This window comes from Pelmatolapia mariae, linkage group LG1 (genome assembly GCF_036321145.2).
Source record: "Pelmatolapia mariae isolate MD_Pm_ZW linkage group LG1, Pm_UMD_F_2, whole genome shotgun sequence".
Classification (NCBI taxonomy): Eukaryota; Metazoa; Chordata; class Actinopteri; order Cichliformes; family Cichlidae; genus Pelmatolapia; species Pelmatolapia mariae.
In genome coordinates this window covers 36,697,596-36,706,384 of record NC_086227.1, presented here as the reverse complement: position 1 = coordinate 36,706,384, position 8,789 = coordinate 36,697,596, and positions in this window count along the sequence as shown.

Below are 8,789 nucleotides of genomic sequence, written 5' to 3'. Positions count from 1 at the left end.
TTAGTTTTGTAATGTATTTCGGCAAACACTTGCTAACTACTAGTCAAGCATTACTAAATCTTGAAAGGCTGCAATGCAAACCAGGATTGGAGAAGACTGACCCTTGGACAGTAGCTAAAATGTTTCAAAAGCTGCAACTTTTACTATGAAGGCAAATGGTCCCAGTTTCTGGTTTGTGTTGCACTTTTCACAGCAACACTAAAGCTGGTCTTGAGGGAAATAAAATAGATCACTGACATTTGGCTACACCTGTATGACTGAGGCTTTAGCAATTATTTTCCCAGTGATTGGCATCAACCTTCAGAAATTACTTGCAAAGGGTCAGAAAATGCTCAAAATGGTCAATGGATACTTAAAATGAGAGAGAACTTGAGGGTAGGTAAACATTTGTATGATTTTTTTAAAGGACTTGACGACATTCAGGAAGTGTATTATTGTTATCAGTACATGCTTTCCAATATGAATATTTGAGCTTACTTCCTACTACCTTCCTCATATATGAATGTTTATTGACATGGATTTTAAATAAAGCTGAATGAAACTCTCTGAAACGTTGTTTTATATTTATTCCACACATTCACAGGATAAATAATGTTGACCTTACTTCTGTTGCTGCTGCTGCACGAATCACTGGCTGACCACGGTCAAGGTATGAATGTCTGTTTTGTTTGCACACTCATAGTAACTGATATTTATTTATTATTTATTCATGTATCTTTTTATTTATCTAACTTTTTTGTGCAATCTTCAAAGAATAACACAAATACAAATTGGATTTAAAGTTAAAATTCTGGTTCTCACCACCTATTTTTGTGGATTTTTGTATTTTTTACCTCATATTTATTTATTTCTTCCATTTTTCTGCCTTGTCATGTATAAGACCTCCAGTTTACATTAAGTCGTTATACCAAGATAAAGCTTCCTGATTTTATTTGCATATTTGTAACACGTGATTCAGAAACAGATTTATTATTCTATTATTTTAGAATCCTACAATATAAAGCACCTTGTGGCGACTGTTGCTGTGATGTGGTACTACTTCTCCCTATGTAAAACATTAAAGTTCCAGGAGATTTAGAGGGAGCAAGAACTGCAATCAAGTTCTATTTACAGTTTTTGCTATAACTTGCCTAGAAATTTGTTCTAACTGGCAACAGTTTTTTCACATCACTGTGGAGGAATTTTGACCCTTTTTCTTTGCAAAACTGTTGAGAGGAAAATGGAGCGGGAGATTGAGAGACAGATTGGGGCTGCAGCTGCAATGATGTGGATGCTCTATCAATCAGTTGTGGTAAAAGGAGAACTGAGCATAAAAGTGATGCTCTTATTTTACCAATCAATCTATATCCTTCCTCTCACATGTGGTCACATTAAGTGTGACCAGCCGCTCACCAACCGCTGTTGGCCTCACCAGTTGCTGTTGGCCTCACCAGCCGTTGTTTATCCGGGGCCTTGAAGTGGAGAGGGTGAGCAGCTTTAGGTACCTGGGCGTCTACATCTATGAGGACCTCACCTGGACACTGAAAACCACACAGCTGGTCAAGAAGACTCAGCAGCGGCTGTATTTCCTGAGGAGGCTGAGGAAATTTGGTATGTCAGCCAAGATCCTCAGCAGGTTCTACAGCTGCATCGTGGAGAGCACACTGACCAGCTGCATCACTGCATGGTACGGCAGCACTACTGCCATGGACTGCAAACGCCTGCAGAGAGTGATAACAACTCTCTGCAGAGCATCTACCATCGCAGAGTCCAGAGGAGAGCTGCCTCCATCCTCAAAGACCCCACACACCCCCAACACGGACTGTTCACACTTCTGCCCTCGGGATGGAGGTTCAGAAGTGTGAAATCCAAAACATCCATACTCAACAAGTCCTTCTTCCCCACTGCCATCAGACTCTTGAACAGCTGAACCATTTTTGAACAGTAATAATAACTTTTTGCACATCAGGCCATCCTGCATGTTAAGCCAGTATATTAAGCTATAATAGCTCTTTTGCACACATCTCTGTTTCACACGTTAATATTTTGTCTCCTTTTCTGTCTTCATTTATTTATTTGTACTATTTGTATTTTATCTGTTCTATTTCTATTGTCTATATTAACCGGCATCTGAGGGTGGACAGCAAAGAAAGAACTTCATTGCATAGAAAAATGCTTTTTTTTTCCTTTGGACACGTAACAATAAACACTTAACAATAGAACTGTAAAATCAGGGAGGGGGCATAAGCTTTTTCACAGCACTATATGTGTACTACTTGGTCTCTCTGGAATAGTTGCTCTCTCTGAAAGACTTAACCCTGACTGAATATCTGTAAGTTTATGTGAGTTATATATTTGTCTTATCTTCTGTGTCTGTGCCCAGTGTGCCTCACCATTTCTGACTACACCATTGAAATTAATGGAACTGATGCAAACATCATTGAACATCAAAATAAGATGGTGGGCTGTCAGATGGACTGGCAGGCTTTCTGCGTCTTTCTATGCACGTTTGGAGAAGAGGCATGGTTCAGTGGTACATCTGATTGCTTGGATGTTAAGATTGAAACAGCATTTGAAACTGAAATAACTTATCATCTGGAAGAATGTAAGTGTGCTGAAATCTAGTCTGATTAGGATAGAAATTGTTCTGCTGAATTGCTGATTCATAGCCATTCTCACTTGTCCTGTGTTTTTCTTAATCTCTTTCGTGTCTCTTTTCTAGATCACACTTGCTATCTGTACCCATGCCTGAATAGTTCCATCTTGCGACTGATTGATTCACTGGATTATAAACAGAAAAACTTGATAACACTCTTCAACATAAGAAACTCGTGTTTGGACCTCTTCAATAATATTCAAAAACTCAAGTGGACCTTTATAAAGTAAGTAGGAGTCCTGCAGCAGGCACTCCTGAATATGCTGCCGAGTAGGCACATGTATTTGTCATTTTTTTCCTTTGTTGTATTTTTTCCCTTTAGTACTGTTAATCTTTAGTCCTGTGACCAAAATGGCTCACAGGATGGTTGATCCATCAATTTGGGCCAGACCGAGATGTCTTAATGACAATCGGGTCACCTTGGCACAGATTTTCGTGCCTTCCTGCAGTTTTTTGTCTTGATGTCACACAAGCATTTGTGGTTGCCAAATGCTAGTTCATTTAATGCAAATGTATGAATCTGATTGCAGAAGATTCTTTCATTTGCTTCCATGTGAATTTTATTTCTGCAGTGAAGAAAGAAAGGCCATCCATACCCTCATAAATAACACCCGGACTGAGGTTGCATTGTCCAGTACCTACAACCAGCAGTACTTGTCTCTGAATGTGATCAACATCAGCAAGGCCTCAGTGAATTCCACAGTGGCGATAGAAGCTCCCCAGGTACACAAGCCAGATGTTGACGAAAAACATAAGAGAATAATGTGGACTCAGATAGCATGACAGTGGTTGTTTGAAAGTATTGTCTTCTATCTGGTTACTAATACTGTATGCTTGATTAAAACTACCCTTAAAATTGTTCTGCAGAAGGATATAAATTGACTTTTTTTCCCATCCACTGTTAGCTGCACCCTCAGAACCATTCATTCATCCCTAAGATTTGGCTGCCTGTCGATGCTCTAAAGACCATCCCAGAGGAGAAGAGGATTATTGGTTTGGTCAGCTTCATGTATCACGGCCATTTCCAAGTATATCCTATATCTTTTATACTATTTCAGTATGTTTTGATGAACTTTTTTATATTCTCAGTCATGAGCATTATCCCCATTTAAAACAAATTATGTACATAAAACATTTGTATTAATACCATATAATAATGGTATTTATTTCCTCTCTTACTGTACATTCCTTTGTTAGTTTGATCAGGAAAAGATTTTATCAGTGGTTCTCAGGATAGAGATGCTGGGGGAAGAGCACCTCAGAAATCTGACTTCTCCAATCAAGATGACTTTTAGAGTTAAAACAGATAAAGGTCAACTGGATGTAAGTCTGTTTGTACGGAAATGTTTATTCTTTTAGTTATTGTCAATTTGTAATCGGATTATGGTTCCATGGTGTAATGGTTTACATATTTGTCCAACATGTCAAAAGTCCCTTTGATGCTGTGGCAGTAAAGGCATCTAGCATAACAGTCTGTCAGATCAAACATGCAGTTCCATCGGCTGCAGTCACTCCTTGTGATTAGGGGAGCAGCTGAGATCACTATGTCTGGTAATCTTGGTGTCTGTTGCCTAATCATACACTGAACCACTAAATTGTGCAACACTAAATGTTCTGGTTCATAAAAAGGGGAAAAAAAGATGTGACTTGATTTCATTATCATAAGTTTTATAGAACTTTTCTTTTACTAGTTTTATTCTGTTTGAGAAGCCTATTTGACTTTGCATTATTAACATTTTTCTAATTTTACAGAATGAATCACAGTTAGTCTGTCACTATTTTGATGAATTTGATGAAAATGGTAAGTATATATCAGTTTTATTGGTTACTTCCAGATGAATACCAAAGTAATGAGATTGAACACATTAATATTTTTTTACCTAATTATTTGTTAACTGACAATTTGGGGAATCTTTAACTATTGGCTTTATTTATTTACGCCATATTGACTTTATAAACATGGTGTTTTAAAACTCCTGTAGTTTGGTGTAAGTAAATGGATCTTTGTATGTGAATTAGGACACGCAGTGTAATAGACGCAGCGCAACATTGCTGCAGAGACAAGCATAACTGTATTTTGATGCAGTCGTTGTAACCTCAAATCTAATCTTTTGCTGAGAGCTTCCTGTTTTATTTCTTTATTTCTGCATGTTCTTACTGGGTAGGGTTTCTATTCGGTACTCTAGCCTCTTTGTACAGTCATTTCTACTACAAACACACCATTCTGCCCTACTTCATAGATTGAAACTCGCCCAAAATGCCGCGGCTCGCCTTTTAACTGGTACTGGTAGGCTTGAGTCTATCACCCCAATTCTCTCTGGCTTCCACTGGCTTCCAATTAAATACCGCATTGATTTCAAAATCCTACTGCTCACCTATAAAACTAAATATAAAATAATATCGCACCTAGCTACCTTATTGATCTCCTCATCATGTATATTCCAAGTAGAACACTGAGATCATCTGACCAATTTCTCTTGGTGCAACCTAGGTCACAGCTGAAAACCAGAGGTGACCGTGCCTTCGCTTCAGTCGCACCTAACCTCTGGAACAACCTCCCTCATGCTATTCGCTCGTCTGGCTCGAGCCAGACCTTCAAGTCACGATTGAAAACCCACCTTTTTAGTTTAGCCTTCCCGGCTTCGTGGAGCATGCCTTTTAAGTGTACTTTCTTGCCCTCCCCTTTTCCTCTTTTGATTGTATTGTTTTATCGATTTTATCTTTAAGTTTTACTTGCTTATCTGCGTACTTGTATGCTTGGTTAATCAAAGCCTCCCACCTGCTAGCTTATCTGCTTTTGTATTTTGCTACTGTTTTATTGGACTTTGTGAAGCACTTTGGTGTACCTCTGGTTTTAAATGTACTATACAAATAAAGTCGTATTGTATTGTATTTCGTCTCTAGATGTGGATGTGTGGATGAAACTGTTCATGTACAAAGAACAAAGTTTTACTTTCAGGCTCACCCTGGAAAACTGATGGATGTGAGACTCAAAGCTTCAACCAATCAGATGAACAGAACATTACGTGCTATTGTAACCATACAACACCGTTTGCTGTTCTTCTGGTAAGTTGTTCCTGATTAACTTCTTTTTTTTAGCAGCTTTCAGTTTTAAGATATAAGAAAATAAATCTAATTATAGTGATCTAAATGATCTTTATTCAATATGGGTGTACTAAAATTCCCCATTTCTTAATTTTCTCACTAGTTTTTAGATATTGGTAAAAGTAAATATGTAAACTACAGACAATCTTCATCACTTTTGCAGATAAGAGGTCAAATTGCAGCAGTCCACTGGAAAATATTGTCATACATCAGTTACATAGGCTGCGGTCTGTCAGCTTTCTTTACTGCTTTGTCTCTTTTGATGTATGCTTTCAGTCGGTATGTATCATAAAATTAGCGTGCATAATAATGTACTTGTCTGTGGACTTCACATATCTCATTGTTTTTTTTTTATTCGTCTCCTCCTCAGTAACCACAAACTGGACTACTCCCTATCTATTCACGTATCCCTGAGCGGGGCCTTGTTTCTGCTCAATTCATCCTTCCTGCTGACTGAGTGGGGAGCTACACTGGACCTAGAGGGTGTGTGTGTGTTTGTTGCAGCATTCATGCATTACTCCTTGCTCTGCAGTTTCACCTGGATGGCCATAGAGGGACTTCACCTCTATCTACTGCTGATCAAGGTGTTTAACACCTACTACAAACACTACCTACTGAAACTTTCACTTGCGGGTTGGGGTGAGTATTGCAAAATTATCGACGGTATTTACTACATGACAAAAGAGGAAAGGGTTTATGAGGAAACTTGTACTGAACCAGAGGTCACGTAGACAATAGCTGCAATCACTATTGAATGTGAAAGTATGGATAGCCACTAGGGCTGGGTGATATATCAAGTTTTTAAATATATCGATATATTTTTATATGAGATATGAGATGTGACAATATTGTTTATATCGATATAGTCTGTTATGTTATAATTATACTTGTGGAGCCGCAAGTTTACCTCTCTTTCTTTTTGCCTACGCTACGTTACTCTGACTCGCCTCTCTGCTTCACTAAATTCACTAGCTGGGCCCACGTCCTCATATTAGGTTTGACAACGTATTAGTAGGTAAAAGTGAATGCTCTGACATGAATTGAGCTGCGGTTTGGGGAAGGCCTCGAAGGGGACTGGCGATGGCTCCCAGGCCTGACCGATCCCCATGCACTAAATAGAAATGAGGAAGTTAAAGAACTGAGAACAAGGAGGGAGATAGGGTGGGGCACGTAAACAAGGATGAACAGCTTGCAGAACTGGAGGAACCTATATAAATGACAACCATAAGGAGCTTGTTTGGAGGCGTGGTCCTGCTCCTGAAATTCTGATACATAATCTCCAACACAACATCCCCTCCTCCATCGCTTCATCTGCAGGCAACAACAAGATGGGCATGGCAGCTATTAAAGAGGAGAAAGTAGAGAGTAAAAAGAAAACATTTGGAGATTACTATTTTAGTGCTGTCAGCGTTAATTTCGTTAAAATGACGTTAACGCCATAACTGCATTAACGCGGCAAATCTTTACGAGCATTAACGAGCTAACCGAGCTAACCGCGCTAACGTATTGACACCGTGTAGCTCCACGCACTGGGCAATCCGCGGTAACTCGTTGACGGAGATTTGCCACATTAATGCAGTTATGGCGTTAACGTCACTTTAACAATATTAACGCTGACAGCACTAATTATTATTACTATTAATTCGTGTCAGATGAGCAGCAGAATAATGTATTCTGCAGAGAGTGTCGGGAAAGCGTCCCGACAAGGGCTGGGTATCATTACTGATTTCTAGAATCGATTCAATTACGATTCACAAGGTCCCGAATCGATTCCATCCATGATTCGATTCTATCCGAATCGGGGAAATTTTGCCTCTGACAGTCGGAAATATTATAATTCTGATCATGTATCAGTACATTTCCATATTTTTATATCTATAAAAAGAAAGCTGACACTTGCGAGACTTTATCAAGGGTGTAAGCATCACAGTAGATGACTTTGTGTCAAAGTAACTGAGGATAAAACACAGAAAAACATGAAGGCGATTTTCCTGGCCTGGGATTTTATAGCAGATGAACTTAAAAAATATTCTGTAGATCAAAAACGAAAGAAAACCATTAATCAACATCTGAACATTACCTGATGTTGCTGAAGTGAAGCAGAGCAAAGTTACAGAGGTTTTATTAGAGACACAGCTAAGCGTTTTGCAATTTTGCTTAATTTTTAAAGGTTTAAATTTGTTCAGTAGTCTATTCCACAGGAGAAATGAGGCTTTCTTTTCGGAAGTAAGTAAAAGGAAAAAAATGAACAGCGGCCGACAGCGCTGTAAACAGCAGTAGACTTGTGCGTAATAAGCAAGCAAATAATGCAGAAAACAGAGATTTTTAGACGGGAAACTATTCCTGAGAGAGACAGAGCTCTGCAGGAAGTGTGATTTTATCATGGTGGAAAGTCAGAGGGAATTCACGACGATGTTTATGTGAAGCGAAATGTGAAGCGATCTTCTTTTGCTGCTAATTCAGTCAATGTTGTTTGGAGAGAGATAAAATCTGCAGCATCAGAATCGAGCGCAAAAAGGACGTAAACACAAAGCTTTCGGCTTTCAGCCCTGACGGCGTGTCCGTGCCTGTGCTGTCGGGTGAGAAAGGCGACATCTTACTGATTCTGATCAGTCAGTGGGTCCGCGTTTTGTGTTTACATCTTTGCGCAGAATCCCTGTACCTGCTGTCGTTTACTGTTTTAGCTGTTTGGTGGTTGTTGAAATTTTTTGAGGCTTAACCTGAGATTCTGGCGTTTCGGGCAAAATAAGTGTATATTTAAAATTCGATTCAGGATTTTAATGAATCGATATCACGTTATCCAAGCTAGAATCGATTTTAATCAATAAATCGATAATCAAAACCCACCCCTAGTCCCAACTAAAGCCTGGAGGACTAATAGTATTTTCACCATTTACAACAGCGCCATAAAGTGCAAAATGAAGACTGTGTGAAACTGCGTGCTGTAGACCGCAAAGTCTCCCAGCCTCTTGCCCCGAAACAAACCACTTTACCAAACTCGTATACCGTATTTTTCGGACTATAAGCTTACACTAAAATCCTTTCATTT